Source organism: Gigantopelta aegis, chromosome 2, assembly GCF_016097555.1.
Source record: "Gigantopelta aegis isolate Gae_Host chromosome 2, Gae_host_genome, whole genome shotgun sequence".
Taxonomy (NCBI): Eukaryota; Metazoa; Mollusca; class Gastropoda; order Neomphalida; family Peltospiridae; genus Gigantopelta; species Gigantopelta aegis.
This window is the reverse complement of record NC_054700.1, coordinates 19,434,167-19,456,811: the sequence shown is the minus strand read 5'-3', so window position 1 is coordinate 19,456,811 and position 22,645 is coordinate 19,434,167. Positions and strand designations below refer to the sequence as shown.

The window sequence follows — 22,645 nt, the reverse complement described above, 5'->3', positions numbered from 1 at the left end:
TAGGACTGATATCATAGATAAAAAGTGTCAGGTGTAAAACTGACCAGTGACAAAAGGTTACTCATGTGTAATATGAGTATTGCTAATCTTTTCAAATCGTAATGCGCCGACACACTTGTCGATGGGTGTCTACATCTCCGCAACACTGTTGTTTGTGGCAGGTCATTTAATCGGCTAAACTAGAGGCGGACGGGCGTGTTCAGAAGGGCGAGTGCTCGCAGTCGCTCCCTAGACAGGGTTTTCTGCCTACATTAAATTAATGTGATGTGATAGAACACTATGGTACCAGTCAAATTGATCGCGTGCATTCGCTTGTCGAAAGCTAATTCAAACAGACCGTATATTATTACTGTACCTTGATTCTTATTTTCATAATTATAAGGACTATCACTGGCGTAGCTATGAGTTTATATTGACGAGGGGGAGGGGGGGGGGGGTACACTATGTATGTATGTATGTATGTATGTATGTATGTTTGTATGATTTTATAACATTTAATAGTTTAAAACAAAAACAAATAGGATTTGATGGGGGTGGGGGCATGGTCCCCGTGCCCCCACTCACCCCACCCCCACCCCCACCCCCACCCCCGACTACGCCGCTGGGGATTATCTTGAGTTAGTTAACATTGTAACATGTTTACGACTAGAGATTGCCCGATTCAGCATCAATCTTTACTGCTGAAACCTAGGCAATCATTAAAGTCCTGGAACATTATATTATTTTTACAGATTCACTTTCGTGTCTCCAAGCTCTACAGCACATGCAAATGGAGCATCCCTTGGTTGGAATGGTGACACGAAAGTGCGTCTTTTTATCCATTGCCAATAAAGATGTTATATTTTGGGGGTACTCAGCCATGTTGGCATTAAAGGGACATTCCTGAGTTTGCTGCATTGTAAGATATTTCCGACTAATAAAATAGTTCTACGATTAAACTTACACATTAAATATATTTTCTTGTTTAGAATATCAGTGTCTGTATATTCAATGTGTTTCTGGTCGTCTTAATATTTGTAAGAAGCCCAAACTGGATTTTGTCTTCAAATAATTTCGTACGTACGAAAAAAAACATATTTTAGGAAATAAAATGAAATTTGACCTAGTACAAATATTAGAACGATCAGAAACACGTTTCATATACAGCCACTGATATTTTATGCAGAAAAATATATTTGATATGTAATTATAATCGTTAAAAAGTCTCCGTTAGTCGATAACATCTTAAAAATTGCAGCAAACTCAGGAATGTCCCTTTAAGGGCAAGGAAAAGGCAGATGTTGCTGCCAAGTCTGCTTTGAACTTGCCCCGTGTTCATGTTGGTGTCCCCTACAGTGATTTTAAATTTCATATTAACCAATATATCTTTTCGACTTGGCAAGATGATTGGGACGGTGCAGTCGCGAACAAGCTTCATTCTGTCAAGCCAGTCCTGGGAGAGTGGCAGTCATCCTACAGGCGGTGCAGGAAGGATGAAGTAGTCTTGTGCCGTACCCTCATCGGCCATACATATTTGACGCATTCATTTATTTTAAAGAAGGACCCTCCTCAGTGTGAAAATTGTCAGTGTACACTGACTGTGCGTCACATTGTGGTGGAGTGTAATCATTTGAAACCGACGAGAAATGATATATTTGGCTACAGAAATGTTTTGGAATCGTTTTTAATTTCACCCAGAATTGATTTTAAAGTTTTAAAACTCTTTGATTTCTATACAAAGTTTTAAATTATACTTACCTTGACATTTGTATTGTATTGCACTTTTCCCCACAGCTCTGTACACTGTGGTTTTACATAATTGTATAAATAATATTTTCATATACTTACCTTTCTGACACCCAATAACCTATATGTATTTTTGTGCTGGTCGTCAAACACTAATTAATTAATTAATTCATTCATTGTTTACAACTAACAAACCGTTTTTGATGACTAAAATTACATATTAAAGATAGTTTCCTGTTTAGAACATCAATGTCTGTATTTACATATAACTGTATGTACAAGGTACATGTATTTGTGGTCGTCCTAATATTTGTAGTTAATAGCCCAAACCAAATTTTACCTTCCAATAATTTCGTACGTACTGAATATATATATATATATATATATATATATATATATATATATATATATATATATATATATATATATATATATATATATATATATAACATGAAAACTGACTGCTACAGACATTAGCATAGAACAGCAAACACACTGGAAATACATACATTGGTATTCTAAACTAGAAGATCCAATAAATAAAAATAAAGTTTGTTTTATTTAACGACACCACTAGAGCACATTGATTTTTTTATCTTATCATCGGCTATTGGGCGTCAAACATATGGTCATTCTGACACTGGTTGTTTTAGAGGAAACCCACTGTCGCCACATAGGCTACTCTTTTACGACAGGCAACAAGGGATCTTTTATTTGCGCTTCCCACAGGCAGGATAGCACAAACCATGGCCTTTGTTGAACCAGTTATGGATCTCTGGTCGGTGCAAGTGGTTTACACCTACCCATTGAGCCTTGCGGAGCACTCACTCAGGGGTTGGAGTCGGTATCTGGATTAAAAATCCCATGCCTCGACTGAAATCCGAACCCAGTACCTACCAGGCTGTAGACCGATGGTCTAACCACGACGCCACCGAGGCCGGTCATGTAATAAATATGTCATTTTAATAGCCAAAAAGGCTCTGTTGGATGGAAACATCTTAAGTTAGATTGATACTTCATCGCTGACAAGAGTCGCCCAGTCATGATTTTTCAGTCACTCCAGTATGATTTTAACACCGTTCATATTCAATTTTAGTGTGCGTTCGTTTAACGCTTTTTAATTCAGTGAAAAAATTCAGTTGTGCATGAGGTCGGCGATCAAAGTTTGAATTGACCTTAACAATGGCTGCAAACTCAGGACAGCCTCTTTACCCCCTCACCTATTTTAGGGTAGGTACGGCCCTGTATGTTGTATAACTGATATTTGAGAGAAAACAGACGGCACAAATCCTGTTTGTAATCTTTATTGAGTAATATGATAACCCCAACACAATGTGTTTATCTATAGTGTTACGGATATAAATATGGTTCAAACCGTCATGGGTTGTATCACTTTGACATTGTTCCACCACAACGATATAATATTTCTTTAACGGCACATAAGAGCATTTTAAACTTCGGCCATTTGGTGTCTAGCATATGGTTACTTCGATACTTGAGGGAGAGAGCGAGAATGTGCGACAGAAAGAGGGAAAAAGGGAAGAGTAAGTGAATGAGAGAAGGAGGGAGGAAGGGAGTGAGTAAGAGAGGCTGAGAAAGAAAGATTGAGAGAGAGTGGGGGTACTACAGAAAGAGAGAAAAGACGAGATATAGAGAAAGAGAAAGAGAGAGAGGATACGACAGAAAGAGAAAAAATGGAGAAGGGGGATTGAGAGAGAAGCAGACATTGCGAGAGAGAGAGAGAGAGAGAGAGAGAGAGAGAGAGAGAGAGAGAGAGAGAGAGAGAGAGAGAGAGAGAGCTGCCGCCATTGTAATCTACTTCTGCCGTTTACATGATGTTTTGTCTTTGCCTGGTATCTAAAGACAGTAACTAGTTATTAGGTTTTTCTCTCATAATTCAACAAGACGAGTCTGATATTCATTTATTCCAGGTTTGATAGTCCAACTGTATACGATCAATCGATCCATCGATATCTAAGTTTTGTTATATTTACCACGACGTACCTGTGTGTGTTCGGGTTTTAATAGTCTCGTGAATTTCCGTGATGAGAGTGGCGAATTCTGCTGTATCGGAAATTAGAAATGTATTTTTGCAAGCATTGTGATGATTTCGAGTTTGCTAATGTTTTTTAAAACATTTCATGTGATACAGTTGTGTTGATAGTGTGATACTATGATTTATTTTCTTTCTTTCTTTCTTTCTTTCTTTCTCTTTCTTTCTTTCTTTCTTTCTTTCTCTCTGTCTCATTTTGTTTGTTTTTGGTTATCTTTCTTTTTTTACTTAATTACCACTAGTAAATATCAAATGACACAGGCATGTTCAGGAGGGCAAACCGTTTAGACCCTCACTGTCTGTCTCTCTTTATTTCTCTGTCTCTGTCTGTCTGTCATTATTTCTCTGTCATTATTCCTCTCTCTCTCTCAAATTATTTTTCTATCTCTCTCTGTCTGTCTGTCTGTCTGTCTGTCTGTCTGTCTGTCTCTCTCTCTCTCTCTCTCTGTCTGTCTGTCTGTCTCTCTCTCTCTCTCTCTCTCTCTCTCTCTCTCTCTCTCTCTCTCTCTCTCTCTCTCTGTCTCTCTCTCTCTCTCTCTGTCTCTCTCTCTCTCTCTCTCTCTCTCTCTCTCTCTCTCTCTCTCTCTCTCTCTCTCTCTCTCTCTCTCTCTCTCTCTCTCTCAATATCTGTGTGGTCTTTAACCACATGTCTGACGCCATATAACCATAAATAAAATGTGTTGAGTGCGTCGTTAAATAAAACATTTCTTTCTTTCCTGTCTGCCTGTCTGACTGTTGGTCTCTCTTTCGTTACCCTCGACAACCTGTTCTAAAATATAAATTTCAGTGATATATTTTACACCAAAACCTCAAATCTATAAACAAAGCGACTAACCCTATCACCTGGCTTTACACTAAATGACTTTATCATCTGATTAGGCGTGGTAATATGCAACCATATTTGTAGTTATAGACCGGAGTTCCGTGCAGTGGAATTTAAAAATGATTTTATCTAAACAAGTGCAGTAGCATGCTCTTCGGGAAAGATATCCGCGCCATTTATTAGTATTCTAGACAGTGTTTCTGAGCCTAGAGCTAACAGATTATACCTCTTGTCCGAGTTATCCCAATACAGCAATAGATAAAACAGCGTAAGGTAATTGAGTGACCCATACAGAGAGCAATCTCACCAGGAGGGATCAGAGGATGATCCCGCAACCCCCAACTTATCTTGTAATCTTACTTCCCCGACTTCAGATACGGACCAGTGTGCATTAGGATCAACATCCCTCCTCTTGGATGAAAGTTAAAAGTTAGTTTTGATTAACGACACCACTAGAGCACATTGATTAATTAATCATCGGCTACTGTATGTCAAACCTCTGGTGATTCTGACACGTGTTTAAATAGTCATCGGCTACTGGATGTCAAACATAATATGATAATTCTGACACGTAGTCATCAGATGAAACCCGCAACGTTTTTCCTAATTCAGCAGGAAAGCATACACCTCGACCAGTTGTGGTGCCATGGTTGGACCGGGAAAAATCCCAATCAGCTAAATGGACCCAGGCACCTCAAGCGAACACTCAACCGACGGAGTTAAATCCTGCTCCCTCTTACCAACCATATTTCATTTGTTCGTTCGTTCGTTCGTTCGTTCGTTCGTTCGTTCGTTCGTTCGTTCGTTCGTTCGTTCATTCATTCATTCATTCATTCATTCATTCATTCATTCATTCATCCAACCATCCATATTTATTCATATTTATATTCATTTTCATATTCGTTCGTCCGGTAGGGGCGAGACGTAACCCGGTGGTAAAGCGCTCGCTCGATGCGCGGTCGGTCTGGGATCGATCCCCATCCGGCGTCGGTGGGCCCATTGGGCTATTTCTCGTTCCAGCCAGTACACCACGACTGGTATATCAAAAACCGTGGTATGTACTACCCTGTCTGTGGGGTGGTGCATATAAAAGAATCCTTGCTGCTAATCGAAAAGAGTAGCCCATGAAGTGGCGACAGCGGGTTTTCTCTCTCAATATCTGTGTAGTCCTTAACCATATGTCTGACGCCATATAACCGTAAATAAAATGTGTTGAGTGCATCGTTAAATAAAACATGTCTTTCTTTCGTTCGTCCGTTCGTTCGTTAATTTCTTCCTTCATGAAGTCATTCGTTCATTCATTAATAAATTCATGCATTTAACTATCCGTGTACTTGATTGATTGAATCTTATTTCTTCTTTTATTCGTTCATTTATTAATTTATTTGAAATAGATTTCGAGCTATATCTATAAAGATTGAAGTAATACACCTCAGCTATCTGAAATGTCCTAAAATGGAGTTAATTGTTAGTTGTTGGTTCATGAGGGTGAGCGATAGGGAGGAGAGAGCGAGAAAGCGACACAAAGCGAGATTGGGGGGTGGGGGTCGGTGGGGGGGCGGGGGGCAGAGGCAGAGGAAGAGCGAACGAGAGGGAGTGAAAGAGAGAAAGATACAGAGAAAGAGCGAGATATAGAGCAAGAAAGAGAACAAGATAGCGAAAAAGCGACAAAGAGAGACACACAAAGCGAGAGAGAGAGAGAGAGAGAGAGAGAGAGAGAGAGAGAGAGAGAGAGAGAGAGAGAGAGAGGAGAGAGAGAGAGAAGGGAGAGAGAGAGAGAGAGAGAGAGTGAGTGTGTGTGTGTGTGTGTGTGTGTGTGAGAGAGAGAGAGAGAGAGAGAGAGAGAGAGAGAGAGAGAGAGAGAGAGAGAGAGAGAGAGAGAGAGAGAGAGCTGCCGTCATTGTAATCTACTTCTATTGTCTTTGTCACGGGGATCCTATAATACCCGTAACTGAATGAAACACGATTGTCCAAATATCTCTCCTAACTGTATATCTATTAGATCTCTCTGTAACAGGCAGTTATACCCGCTGGCTCGTCTAGGTATGATCAGAGATAAGATCTTATATAAAGTATATATTATTATAGCACGTTTAGTTCACTAGAAAACACAACAAAAACACAATACACTTTGGAATCTGTATTAACCTACGCTGACAAATGTACTGCCGCAGTAGTTAATTAACAACAACAAATAATAACAACCCAGAACTGATCACTTAATTAGTTAATCTCTAGGTGTCTAGTTTACACAATAAGCTAATCACTTCACCGTGACACAACACCCACACGTGTGATAATTGAGAAACGCTTCCAGGAGAACTTAATTAATAAAGGAATTACAACTCTATTCCTAACTGGTTAATTTTTAATTAAGCCTTACTACTCATTCAGTAACGTGTGATAATTGAGAAACGCTTCCAGGGGAACTTAATTAATAAAGGAATTACAACTCTATTCCTAACTGGTTAATTTTTAATTAACCCTAACTACTCATTCAATAACCTTGTAATACAGACTTAATACTGGTACCTATCACAATAAAGACAATAACCTACAGTTTACCTAGGTCCTCTAGGATGACTGGCTAAGCTTTATATATATAGAACAGTGAGCCTACAGTATTACTGCGTCAGATGACCGGCAGCACCGTCTAAATAATATTGGTATAATACAGTATTAAAATATTTAAAGTCACATCAATCACATCAAGGTTATACACAGAGCAGAAAATATAATATTTACCAGTCCGGACGGACATGATCCCTGGAAGCCTTCCTATGTTTCTCCTCGATATATCTAAAATCCTAGCTATTTATTCAAAACTCTCAGACAGCGAATATCGCCTGGGGGTACAAGGCGGTACCTCACGTATCATGTGATTTTCCACAGCCACCACGCCGGCATATTTTTCTCTGATCGTCAGACTGGCTGTCGCCATTCCGCGAGCAATCCCCTGGTCATAAACAGCACTAGCGGAGTTATTACGTAACTACTGGCCACATGGCCTCCAAACCTGCGCTAGGTGTGTATTAGAAAAGCTCGACGACCGTCGCGCAAAGGTATCACGTAACAAGTTGCCCATCTGGGCTAAGTGCATTTGGAACTGCACACGGTCCTCTAAAACAATTAATATCGCCACAGGCGAAAAGAAATTAAGAGCATGTACCGTCACAGTCTTTTTATATGTTTCTCTGTGCCTGGTATCTAAAGACAGTAACTAATTATTAGGGTTTTTTTTCTCTCATAATTCAACAAGACGAGTCTGATATTCAGTTATTCCAGGTTTGATAGTCCAACTGTATACGATCAATCGACCCAGTTTTGTTACGTTTACCATGATGTATGTTCGGGTTTTAAATAGTCTCGTGATTTTCCGTGATGAGAGTGGCGAATTCTCCGCTATCGAAAATTAGAAAATTATTTTTGCAAGCATTATGATGAAATCAAATTTACTAATGTTTTTCGTTTATAAAAATAATTGATTTGTGACAAAGTTGTGTTGATAGTGTGATGCTATGGTCTTCTTTCTTTCTTTCATTCTTTCTTTCTTTCTTTCTTCTCTCTGTCTGTCTCTCTCTCTGTCTGTCTGTCTGTCTGTCTGTCTGTCTCTCTCTCTCTCTCTCTCTCTCTCTCTCTCTCTCTCTCTCTCTCTCTCTCTCTCTCTCTCTCTCTCTCTCTCTCTCTCTCTCTCTCTCTCTCTCCAGTTAAATAGTTCGCGAGCGTTCAACCTCCTGAACACGTCACTTAATTGCCTTAGTCCGCCTCCGCAGATATGACTAACACAATGACATGCCACCTACTGAGTTGTTTTGATGTTTTACATATTATGGATGGCGTGTTGTCTTGTACTATCTTCTCGGCTATTATGTCCCAGGTTATACGTGTTTTCCAGCAGATCTGTTAGCTCTGAACAAGAGCCCAGCATGTTAATAAACTGATCGCTGATTGTTTCTGTGATTAATATACCAGTGACAATTGGACTCTTTAGTTTGCCGATTTCGTCTCTCTCACTCGAAATTTCTCATTTCCGGACAATTACAAGTTTAGACCTTCACGTTGACAAGGGTATCACCGTTTCTCTGTCTGTCTGTCTGTCTGTCCCTCTCTGCATCTCTCTCTGTCTCTGTCACTCTCTCTCTCTCTCTCTCTTTCTCTCTCTGTCTGTCTGTTTGTCTCTCTCTCCCCCTCTGTGTGTGTGTGCGTCTCTATCTCTCTCTCTCTCTCTCTCTCTCTCTCTCTCTCTCTCTCTCTCTCTCTCTCTCTCTCTCTCTCTCTCTCTCTCTCTCTCTCTCTCTCTCTCTCTCTCTCTCTCTCTCTCTCAGTCTCTCTCTCAGTCTCTGTCCCTGTCTCTCTGTCTGTCTGTCTGTCTGTCTGTCTGTCTCTCTTTAGTTTTATTCAAAAGTATAATCTTCAGTAATATATTTTACAGCAAAACCTCAAATCTATAAACAAAGCGACTAACCCTATCACCTGGCTTTAGACTAAATTACTTTATCATCTGATTAGGCGTGGTAATATGCAACCATACTTGTAGTTAAAGACAGGACTATAGCTAAAAAGCGACAGCGTGAGACACACACACACACACACACACACACACACACACACACACACATACACACACACAGGTACACACATACACATACACACATACACACAAACATACACACAGACACACACACAGACACACACACACAGACACACACATACACAAACACACACACATACATACACATACACACACACAGATACACACATACACACACAGACACAGACACACATAGACACACACACACACAGACACACACACACACACAGACACACACACACAGACACAGAGACACACACACACACACACACACAGAAACACAAACCCCATCAACATTGACAGCAGAAGCAGCAGCAAGAACAACAACATTATTTCACACAGAATACGCTCAGGGTCACGAACTCTCGGTCAATCGTTCATTAATTTCAATTTATCTGCCTGCTTGTATCCAACCAAGGTTCAAGCAAGCTGTCCTGGGCCCCAATCTCAGCTATCTAAGCTACCTAACCAGGAGAGTAAATTAATACTTGTTATAGATAGTGACATGGAAGTCGGTGTTGGAGTCTTACACTTCCACTTATAAAACCGATAAAATTCGTTCTGCACTAATCCGGTACCGGAGAGCGAACCCAGTACCTACAGGTACAAGCTTAACTACAGTTCGAGTCACCTCCAGCCCTACCCTTTATTGATAATGATCTGTGGGGGTAATTATATCAATAGCAATAAGGGCTGGAGGTCAGGTCAGGTCAGAGAATTTAACGTGCACGTTCAGAACAAGCTGTTGTAGCGCACGCCTGTCCTGGGCGCAGGTGTCGCTTGCACTGGCAGGTGCAAGGGAGCACATGGCAGTCCGACCGGAGTTGGTAACAGGCCGAGGGTGCTTTGGTGCTGTGGAATTTGTGAGTCCCGAAGGATGAAGTCAAAGAGAAATGGTGCGCATTTTTGAGAAGGAAATTAGACTATTAGGCGCAGTTTTGAACGGTCCGCCAAAAGAGTATAGTGGCTGGAAGTGACTCGAGCTAGCTTAACTACTTCGCTACCGTTTCCGGCAGTCTGCTAGATCGACATCGTGTAAACGGACCCTAATCCGGATATTGTCTGCCTGAGCCTTCCTCTGATGCGCTAACCTGTTTTTACGACTATAGGACAACGTCTCTGCCTATAGCCTGTCCGATCGTTAGTTTGGTAAATCGACCGCGGTGTTAAATCAACTACATTGAGCTTAATACGTATCGACCACGTCTCACAAGTGCTTGATTGGTGAAACCACGGTATGGCTTAGACCTTGATGCTGTGCATGAAAATATTGGTGGCCGTGATTAACAATAGTTTTGGCTGTGATTGACAATAGTGATGGATGTGATTAACAATAGTGATGGATGTGATTAACAAGTGATGGATGTGGTTGACAATAGCGATGGATGTGGTTGACAATAGTGATGGATGTGGTTGACAATAGCGATGGATGTGGTTGACAATAGTGATGGATGTGGTTGACAATAGCGATGGATGTGGTTGACAATAATGATGGGTGTGGTTGACAATAGCGATGGATGTGGTTGACAATAGTGATGGATGTGGTTGACAATAGTAATGGATGTGATTGACATTAGTTGTGGCTGTGATTGACAATAGTGATGGCTATGATCGACAATAGTGATGGATGTGGTTGACAATAGTGGCTATAATCGACAATAGTGATGGATGTGGTTGACAATAGTGATGGATGTGGTTGACAATAGTGATGGCTGTGATTGACAATAGTGATGGATGTGGTTGACAATAGTGATGGATGTGGTTGACAATAGTGATATCAGTGATTGACAATAATGATGGCTGTGATGGAGTAGATGTGATTGACAAGAGTGTGGCTGTGATTGATAGGAGGGGTGGCTGTGATTGACACGAGCTGTGGCTATGATTAACATGAGCTGTGTCTGTGAGTAACAATATCTGTGGCCGTGATTGAGAAGAGCTGTGTCTGTGATTGACAAGAGCTGTGATTGACAATAACTGTGGCTGTGATTGACAAGAGCGATGGCTGTGATTGACAAGGGCGATGGCTATGGTTGACAAGAGTGGTGGCTGTGATTGACAATAAAGATGGCTCTGATGGAATAAAGGTGATTGACAAGAGTGTTGCTGTGATTAATAGGAGGGGTGGCTGTGATTGATAATATATGTGGCTGTGATTGACAATAATTGTGGCTGCGATTGACAAGAGCTGTGGCTGTGATTGACAATAGTTGTGGCTGTGCTTGACAGGAGTGTTTGTGATTAACAGGTATGGTGATTGTGATAGACATGTATGGTGGCTGTGATTGACAAGAGCGGTGGCTGTGATTGACAGGAGTGTTTGTGATTAACAGGTATGGTGATTATGATAGACGTGTATGGTGGCTGTGATTGACAAGAGCGGTGGCTGTGTTTGACAGGAGTGTTTGTGATTAACAGGTATGGTGATTGTGATAGACATGTATGGTGGCTGTGATTGACAAGAGCGGTGGCTGTGATTGACAGGAGAGTTTGTGATTAACAGGTATGGTGATTGTGATAGACAGGTATGGTGGCTGTGATTGACAAGAACGGTGACTGTAATTAACAGATGTGGTGGCTATGAATAACATTTCTACATATCTTCTATAAACAAAAAAACCCATGACCTATTGCTCTAAGCTGCCCCATATTTCGTTTTTATACGAGCCTCCTATATCATCGGTTCTAAACTAATATTCCACAAGGATAACCATTCACATTATTTGCGCTGTGCTGCCGCATAACTTCACGTCTGGTCTTTTGAAACCAATATAACATAAAAGTGACCACTTAACTGCGAGACCAAGATAAGGCAATAATCACCGTTTTAGCATTGGAGACTGGGCTCGATGGTACACTAATCATAGCTTTCAATGCAAGAGTGGTTCGTCCCATCCCGGTAGTACCAAAGTCGCATGTAATTTTCTCTCTCCAGGGTTTGTGTTCCCGATCATTATTTGACGTATAGTGCTGACTAACCAGTGTATATAATACACAGATACTACAACACGAGTGGCCGTTAGATACCATTGATCTTAAAATGAGCGGTTTGATGACGTATTTAACGAGCAAAAGCGAGTTCGATATGTATTATATGACGGACACGAGTGCAGGATTTTATTTTTTGCATATCCTCAAAAACAAGTTACCTCCTCTCCCCCAAAAAAAAAAAAAACAAAAAAGAATTAAAAAAAGCTTTGCCTTTTCCACCTAAGACGGAACATCGAAATTGATCTAAACGGACCGAAATGGACCGAAATGGGATATAAATGTTACCCTGAAATCTATTTTATAAACGTGTTCCAGAAAGTAATCATTAACGCTTTTCGATCTATTTCGGTGATTCATTGAGCCGACTTATTTACGGTGTAAGTGTATACGTCACAGAGCAATCAGTTTCAGGGATACGTTCAGTCAGCCATTTTCTGCTAACGCTTGCTAGACTGTAACGCTTTACGTTAAATGGAGTTACTACTTCAGGAGTAATTCAAAATAGTTGGAAAATGTTTAACAAAAACAGCTAACTAAACGTAGTCCTGTCAGGATTCAGCGACACCAAGCAACGCTAACGTTCGCGAAATATTTGACTGGTCCAGGGTCCTCAGTGCGATTCGTTTATTTTTGTGAAACGCACAAACTAGTCTGGTAACGGGGTTTTTTCTGCTCGGCCTGGCTGAACTCAGCCCTAGTTAACGTAAAGGCAACATAATATTCACGTTCGGTTGTTGGCTGGCTATCTCACTGGATGGTATGATTTGACGTCACTTGTGTGATATCGCTATGCGATATCAAAATTCGCACACGGTGTTCTCTCCAGCAACTGTGTAAGGAAATTAGTATATATTCTTTCACTTCTTTATCAAGCTCAATTGATGCCCCTCTGCAAACTTTGAACACATTCTAATGAACATTATAATGTACTGGATTTGTTTTCGTCTCTTTTCAGAGGTATTACGTAATAACAAATTTTGACATCCAATAGCCAGTGCTCTACTGGTGGCGTTAAACAAAACAAAACAAAACTTTAACTTTTCAGAGTGGGTGCGGATGGGAGCTTTATAATATACGACAATTTTGGGATATATAAAAACAATCAGTCATATATACAATTGGTTGGTAATACATTTGTAATATTACATTTTAAACATTACATCGATTTTAGCCGAAAACGAGGGAGTCACTTGTTTCAGTAGTAATAATAATAATAATAATAATAATAATAATAATAATAATATCATGGCGTTGCGTGTTTTCGAGATATATACTGATTTCCACTTATGTCGAATTGCGAAGCAATAAGTGAAAAATTAGTTTTCATATATCAAGTTGACATAACAATTGTATTGGAAAACACACCATGAAATGGTATATTTGTTATATACATCTTTCCTAATTTTTGATAACATCTTTCGCTTTTTGTTAATATCTTTTGCTTTTCCTATCGAAAACACGTAACGCCATGATATATTTCTTCCATAGCACATTTCCAGAACATTTATTTGACCATAGACGTTTTAAAAGAAATTTGAATAAAATGTATCTTTATTTAATTATTAAATTAACATTTGTTTAATGATACTCCAGGTGGGTTAGTTGTTAACTGTAAGTGGTTAGTGAGAGAGAAGAAGGTGTAGTGGCCTGATTCGTCAATAGTGGTTTTTAATATGGAAAATATCAACCGAGTCTATGTTAATCGGTATTTGTCTCGGCTGAGCCTCGACAAATACCACTTAACTAAACGAAGTTGATATTTTAGATACTAAAAAAACACGAGTAGCGAATTCTATTTGTCTTATAATTACAAACTTTCCGAATTTATACGATTTACTGTATTCTGATTGGCTGACGTCACTAAAAAACCAAGCGTTATCCTTCCATAAACCTCATAAAAAATACGTCATCACGGAAGGCCAAGATCGAAATAACCGCACAACACCAACAGTCACTACACGTAAACAAAAGTTAATATCAAGGTCACTTTGCGATAGAAAAACACAAGACAAATCTGCACATGAAATTGTTTCATTTTTTAAAAAGAAGTTATAATAAAGATATATACACTGTTTTTGTTGATTCAATACTTATTTTTATTTTTAGCGGACAATTTCTAATAGTATGTATACATGTATTCCTACGCTTATTTACAGAACATGGTTGACGGTAAGAACGAAAGAAATTATTTTTGAGTGTTTTAAGGTACACTTCTTGTACTGTTTGTAATTATAAGAATTGTTTCTAATTTTTTAGGAATTTATCGATGTATAAAAGTCACAAATGTAGTATAAAATCGCTTCGCTACGCTACGCGATTTTATACCATTTGTGACTTTTATACATCGATAAATTCCTAAAAAATGAGAAACAATTATTATATAACACTTCTAAAATAACATTTACATTTGATATTTAGTACATTACAGTACTAAAGTCGCCTCTACCAGTAATATGACGTCATCACGATTGGCACACATTACTTTGACGTCACGCACTTTATCTAAATCTTATGGAAAACGTTACGCTCAGGTATACAGGGCCCGTATTTTCGAAGCCATCTTAGCTACAACATATCGAATGTCGTAGATTTAAGATACGACAGATTTTCGAAGGTATCGTAAAGTTTTCTTAGTGTGTCATGATTTACGATATTTGTCGTAAACAAAAATGGGAACTCTCATTAAGTGGAGATAGAAAAGATGGGGGGTCTTTCTCGGTGACGTCATCAAGGAAATTCCCTCTAAATGTCATCTCTGTACAGCTGACTTTCCAGAATGGATACTATGCAAGCGTCCGAACCACCGACAAAGAGGCCCCGTAAGGGAAACTAATGTTCCACAGAAGTGGAAATTTTAATATCGGATGTGGGGAAGAAGTCCAACATTCTATTTTTCTTCTGTTTGCCTTGTTAACAATGATTAGACTATTATTTGATTATGAATATTTTAGACCAGTGGTAAAGCGCTCGCTTAATGAGCGGTCGGTCTGGGATCGATCCCCGTCGGTGGGTCCATTGCGCTATTTCTCGTCCCAGCCAGTGCACCACGACTGGTATATCAAAGGCAGTGGTATGTGTTATCCTGCTTATGGGTGGTGCATATAAAATATCCCTTGCTACTAATGGTAAAAATATAGCGGGTTTTCTCATTAAGACTATGTCGAAATTACCAAATGTTTGACATCCAATAGCAGATGATTAATAAATCAATGTGCTCTAGTGGTGTCGTTAAACAAAACAAAACTTTAATTTTATACTTTAATAAAAAAAAATCACAAATCAAAGAAGGAAAATGAATACAGCCTAAGGGGCCGTTCAAATATTTGTGTCAAAATTAGACACCTCCCTTCCCCTGTAACACTAAACCATACACCCCACAATTTTCTTTAAAATATTTAAAGCTTGGAGACCTCCCTCATTTCCAAACAAGACATAATATGGGTGTAATATAATTTTAAGGTGCTGTTTATGTACTTATGAATGAACTGATTTTATTTGATTTGGTTTGTTTTGCGATCTGGGCGTGGGGGGGGGGGGGGGGGGGGGGGGGGGGGGGGGGGCGGGGGGGGGGGCGGTCATGCAACCCCCCCACCCCCCAATCAAACCTTTTTTAAAACTATTAAATTTTATAAAATCATACATACATAGTGTGGGTTCCCCTCCCCCGCCAAATATGGGTTACCTGCGTTTTACTTAACAAGAAAAGTAAAAGTGTTTTGGAAATAAATTCTTTTTTGACTATTTGTGTGTGCAGTTTAGAAAACAATCGCGTATAAATGATTTATAGTAAATTTCATAGTATGAAAAAGGCGTTCCCTGTGGAAAGAACTATAGCTGTAACTAGCTACGTTAAACACTGTTGCTGTGACAATGTTTATAAGAAGGTAAAAAAAAATTGGGCTTTCCGATACATTATTTAGGTGCATATAACATTTTACACCTGTGTCTTCTTCAACAATTCCGATCAGGCCCCATTATATCGATTGGTAAATTTTCTGAAATTGGTAGCGTAACAATCAAAGGTCACGGTTGCAATACACTGTTTTAAAGTTTTGACGGCAAAATACTTCGAGTTTACAAAACTGGGGAGCTGTATCTTCGTCATTATCATGAAATAAGCAGTAATGCGCCATATTGGTTCCAGTCTACGACAAGTAGGAACCTGTCGTAGGATCTATGATGTATTTACAATATTTTGGAGTTACGACAATTTCGAAAATACGTTACGACATTTGTCGCAGTCACTTACGACGGATTTACGACATATCGTGACTAAGATGGCTTGGAGAATATGGGTCCAGGGCCCATATTTTCGAAGCTATCTTAGGTACGAAATCGTGAAATTATCGTAAGCTATGACGTCACTATGGCGTGCGCTGTAGTGACGTCACAACCTACGACGGTTTTACGATTTCGTAGCGCTAAGATGGCTTCGAAAAAAACAAATGACCCATTCATAGCAACACATTATTACCTAGAGACCTTGAAAATTTGCATATACCTTTAAATTTGCACACCAATATTCTTTATTATCCACATTATCCAAAATATTATTTTTATGAATATCAAGCTAGAACCATGTCAAAACGTTTAAAACATAACTAGAAAGAGACGACAAAACGACGTCATTTTCCAAAATGACGTCATTTTGGTGAGCGTTTAGATAGATTTAAGACTGGGGAAGCGGCATTAATGATTAAGTTATGACGTCGTTTCCCCAAATTACGTCATTTGTTGTGCAGGTGAAATCATTCTGACACACGTGTGTCATACTGGTTATATTTCCCTGAATATCTTGAACTATGTGGATAATAAACTAAATTAGCACATGGGTTTATGACATGGATATCATGGGTAAGTTATAGGATAAATATACATTGGGTTCTATAAGTCGAAATCAGTTGCCACTACCGATAAAGTTGACATCATTTTTAAAACAACTGATATTTTATTATATATATATATATATATCTTTTTTTTTCTACAGATATTAAATACCAAAATTGGCCAGTAAAACATTCAGCATAGCAATTGTGTAAATGTATTTAGTATTAGGCCTTTCATGCCTCCAGGCACTTGACAGGCGTTAATCAGTAAAATCAGATAAGAAAGACAAAATATAGTCTCTCATTTGTACGAACACACCCTTTTTCACAAAACGTCGTTGTCGCATTTGTATTTTACTCCATATTGGTTTCAACTTCTAACGTACACTGCAAAACAATCACACTTAAATGAATGCATTTATCATATTTGGAATAGATGACAGTATTTGCACACACACACGCACGTACACAGACATGCACACATATACACACACACACAAACACACAGAGAGACACACACACTGAAACATACACACACACACACACACACACACACACACACACACCCAGAAACACACACACACAACACACACACTGAAAACACACACACACACACACACACACACAGAAACACACACACACAACACACACACAGAAACACACACACACACACACACACACACACACACACACACACACACACACACACACACACACCTGAACGATGTTACTACCAACAAGAACGTCAATAGCTTTTTGTCCTTTAAAATGTACTAGCGCGTGTCGAACTTTAACACCACAAATTTGATTTGGTACCAAACCGAAATGGCAGTGCATGATAATTAGATAGAAACAGCAACAAATAAAAGTCCCATAAAGAACTCTACAAAGAAACAGTAACCTTCGAATAAACTGTTTTGGGTAATTGTGCGAATTTCTTGACATCTTAGCATCATATGAAGTGATTGAATACACACGTGGAGGTGCAAGAGTCTTATGTGTATGTGACTTCTGAAACATTTTAAAAAAGCAAAATAACAACAAAAACAATAAAAACAATAAAAAAAACATCTCTAAAAACTACCTCAACGAACCAACTAATAACCCCCCCCCCCCCAAAAAAAAACAACCGCAAAACACCCCAAAACACCACCACCCCCCCCCCCAAAAAAAAAAAAAACCCACCAAAAAACACACACAACCCAACCCTAACAAATAAGTGCCCTTGCAAGGAAAACACACCCATACACACGCACGCACGTACGCACGCCCCCGCCCTAACCCACAGCCCTTCAACAACAAACAGCAATGCAAATTCCCTCCCAACAAATGTTTGAGAAAAGGGAATTTGTCATTATACGACAACTCCCAATATATTTTAATCAAAGACATACTAGTATTTAGAAGGCGTATGCGAGTAAAAAGCAAAACGTCTAGAAAACAAAAACGAAACAAAAACAAAACCCGCACATGCGAGAAAATGAAAACCACAAAACATTTGTCATTATTCGACAAGTACAGTGTATTTTAATCAAAGACATACTAGTATTTAGAAAGCGTATGCGAGAGAAAAAAAACAGAGAGGAAAAGTCTAGAAAAAACCATGTGCGAGGATAAGAAGAAAAGAGAGAGAGAGAAAAAAAGAAGCCATTATTCGATAACACGATTTTTTTCTCTTGAATCAAAGAAATATTCTGAATAATTCCAATAATCTTCACACTTTTCACCTTTCCAAAGACATTCGCACACACAAACACGGGCCACGTAGGTGTTTGGTACTTCGGCACCTTGCCGAACTTTTCTTCGATTGTTTAAACTGTCCCGTGGAAAACAAAAACACACGCAAAAAACCCCCACTAGAAGAGAAAATAAGAAATCCATGGCTCCACGGAGGTTTTCGCTTGATTAATCGATAAGCGCGCACGACAACTGTCACCTTTCCAACGGCTCTCTCTCTCTCTCTACCAGCGGGACTGGTGATTCTTGTAGATCGCTGGCGGTAAACTGCACGCGACAGTCGAGTTGCCTCTCTAATACAAGCTCTGGATGAGGAGGACACTGTGAGTCCGAGGACCAGTAGATGGGAGTAAGGAAAGAAGCAACTTCTACAGAGCGACCTGAATTTCTGGAGTAAGGACTAAGGTGTACCATACGATGACAGTGCGGTTGTACAGGTATGTTGTATATAACTTCTATAATATGATAGATAATAGGACGGCGTGCGATATGTTTTGTATTTATATGTAATGACATTTTTTGCGCGCGTGTGTGTGTGTGAGTGTGTGTGTGTGTGTGTGTGTGTGTGTGTGTGTGTGTGTTTGTGTGTGTGTGTCAGTATGGGGATAGACCTGGCCTAATTTCAGCCAGCAAACGTTTTGCTAACATTCGCGAACTATTTTATATGTTACCGACGTGGCCATTTGGTTTAAAAGTGAAGCGCATAAACCAGTCTCTGCCGGACATTTTTCTGTTCGGTGTGGCTGAACGCAGCCCTGGTCGGTGGCGTAATGCGGTATTGCCCCCCCCCCCCCCCCCCCCCCCCCCCCCCCCCCCCACACACACACACTACACTACACCAAGAAAAAGTTTTAACAGCTCAGTGGGAAGGTGAAAACCAAACCGTCCGTCCGTCCATCCCTCTCTCTCTCTCTCTCTCTCTCTCTCTCTCTCTCTCTCTCTTCTCTCTTTCTCTTTCTCTTTCTCTTTCTCTTTCTCTTTCTCTCTCTCTCTCTTTCTCTGACTTTGGGGCGGAATTTAGCTCAGTCGGTTGAGTGTTCGCTTGAGGTGCTTGCGTCGCAGGATCGAACCACCTGGATCCATTCAACTGATTGTTTTTTTTTTAGTTCCAGCCAGTGGTATGTGCTTTCCTGTCTGTGGGAAAATGCATATAAATAATCCCTTGCTGCATTAGAAAAACTGTAGCGGGTTTCTTCCGATGACTACGAGTCAGAATTATCATATGTTTGACATCCAGTAGCCGATAATTAATTAATCATTCTCTGTCTCTCTTTTCTCTATCTACATGAATGAATGAATCAATCTGTCTGTATGTCTGTCTCTCACACTGTCTTTCTTTCTAACTATCTGTCTATCTAACTATCTGTGTCTGTGTGTCTATCTGTCTGCATGTCTGCATGCCGGTGTCCCTCTGTCTATCTGTCTGTCTATCTATCCTTCTGTGTCTGTGTGTATATCTGCCTGCATGCATGCATGACTGTCTCTCTATGTCTGTCTGTCTATCAATCTTTCTGTATCTGTTTTTCTATCTGTCTATCTGCCTGCCTGCATGCATGGCTGTGTCTGTCTGTCTGTCTGTCTATCAATCTTTCTGTATCTGTTTTTCTATCTATCTGCCTGCATGCCTCTCTCCCTCTCTGCCTGTCTATCTATCTTTCTGTGTCTGTGTGTCTGCCTGCCTGCATGCCTGTGTCTCTGTCTGTCTGTATGTCTATCAATCTGTCTATCTTTCTCTCTAATTTTATTTTATATAATTAAGGTTCACGCACGCTGTCCTGTGTACACTCGCCAACTACCTGGACTGTTTTGTCGAAAAAAAAAGAGAAGAAAGTTTGTTTTGTTTAACGACACCTTTTATGTCGAATACAAGACTTAATAACTAGTTGATTTTCGTTGGTGAGACTTAAGTCGGTATAGTGACCTCTCACCTCCCCATTAAAGGTTACAAAAAGAGAGCCACTGAGATGCGAACCAACTACCATTTTGTTTAAACATTAAACAACAATATTGACACAGCAGTCGGCTATTTTTAACCAAGACTAATGATATTAAAGCCGCACGCCCTAGTTCCATCCAGCGAAAATAAATTATAATTTTGGTTAATCTACAAACCTGTAACACACTTAGATCACGTTTTTATAAAATGGAGTGAAAAAGCAGGTTTTATATCGATAAATCCCATGGGATCCCCATGTCCCAATTGCTTGAAATAATTTTGAAAGTTAGTATTCTGATGTCACCGTTAGATGTCGCTCGAAGCACAAAAATGCCTACGTCACGACAAATTTCACAGAATGCGAACAGACTTGGGGTGCGTTCCTTTCACCTCTCCTGGACATGTTCCAACTGTTCTGTCCTGGACAGCGAACGGAATGAGTTTGGAACAGGAAGTTACTTTACGAACATGGGTGCTTCTGTTGAAGTGGCTGCTGCAGCAATCATGATACTTGAATCGGAATAAGACGACACTGACCATGTTGACTATACTACAGTGTTTGAAATAACATTTTTAAAATATATTTTGCATAAACCGCAATTGGCCTACATTCGCTATTCGGAACCGGGTACTAGTGCCTAACCTATTGTTATTAGCAATTAGATGCACCGTTTATCATTGGTGGTGGTGGGTGGTGGGTGGTAGTGGTAGTAGTAGTCGTCGTCGTCGTCAGGGGTGGAGAGGCACTTCCCCTCCCCAGGACGAAAATGTAAGATTGTTTTTCTCTACTCTATTTAAATAAAGGTAACAATATAGCTTGTGTCCCCCACCCACACCCCCCAAGGTTGTATCCCCTCTCCAGATATCGTAAGACTTAGCAAAAGTATTGGTTTTAAGGATTTGTAACGTTTTGTATTGAGATACCTATTTGTCTGAACTTTATTGTTAATGAAAATGTTCACGAACTGTGAAGAAAAACCTCACAAATGAACAACAAGCAAACGGCCAACAGATCGGATGTTGATTGCGCGAACCGTGCACGAGAAAACAAACCGAACCAAAATGATAACGGTCACGTGGTATACCAACGTCTGCGACATTGAAATGTGAATATCCCCTCTAAAAATAGATTAGACCTTGTTTGCTCAACGTTTTTTTTCTCAGAGGCACGTGGCTTTTTAAGAAATACGAAAAATGCATTTTGTGGTATTACAAACACCAGGATTACCAGAATTACCAAAAAACACTTCAGGTGAATGGAAATGTATATTCTAAATAATAAACGGTAAGTAAAGTGCAATTTTATTTGTGAAAAAATGGGTTTAATAGCGAAAAACAACGGCGTAATGATTAACAACTAGGGCGTGTCCCTTTAATATGTGTTATGACCCATCGGACGTCGATTGTAAGTGCGCATTAACAACGGATATATGTTATGTCTTGTTATATAATAATATTATACAGGCAAAACGGGAAGCATATATATATATATATATATATATATATATATATATATATATATATATATACACACACACACACACACACACACACACACACACACACACACACACACACACACACATATATCTATACATATCATATCATATCATATCATATCTATTATGTACTAGAGTGACAGTCCAAAATTGACGTATGCATTCATAGTCATCAAACAAACAAATTTGAATAGCAACTTTACCCTGAAAGCTGTCAGAAAAAACGAAGAAAAAAACGAAAAAAAAAACAACGTTAAAGGGACATTCCTGAGTTTGCTGCAATTTTTAAGATGTTGTCGACCAAAAGAGACTTTTTAACGATTGTAATTACATATCAAATATATTTTTCTGCATAAAATATTAGAAGCTGTATATTAAACGTGTTTCTGGTCGTTCTAATATTAGAAGCTGTATGAAATTATTTGAAGACAAAATCCAGTTTGGGCTTCTTACAAATATTAAGA

The 22,645-nt window shown here is 39.4% G+C and overlaps 1 protein-coding gene and 1 pseudogene across 1 annotated transcript in view; one reads left to right on the top strand and one right to left on the bottom strand.

The window, feature by feature from the left end:
* Positions 1–22,645, top strand: part of LOC121382427 (inactive polypeptide N-acetylgalactosaminyltransferase-like protein 5) — an 83,008-nt gene that overhangs the window by 11,457 nt on the left and 48,906 nt on the right. The window contains exon 2 of the mRNA XM_041511978.1: positions 18,978–19,183. The gene's annotated coding sequence lies outside the window, so the exon portion shown is untranslated. The remainder of the gene's footprint in view (positions 1–18,977; positions 19,184–22,645) is intronic.
* Positions 1–22,645, bottom strand: part of LOC121387642 — a 50,300-nt pseudogene that overhangs the window by 26,866 nt on the left and 789 nt on the right.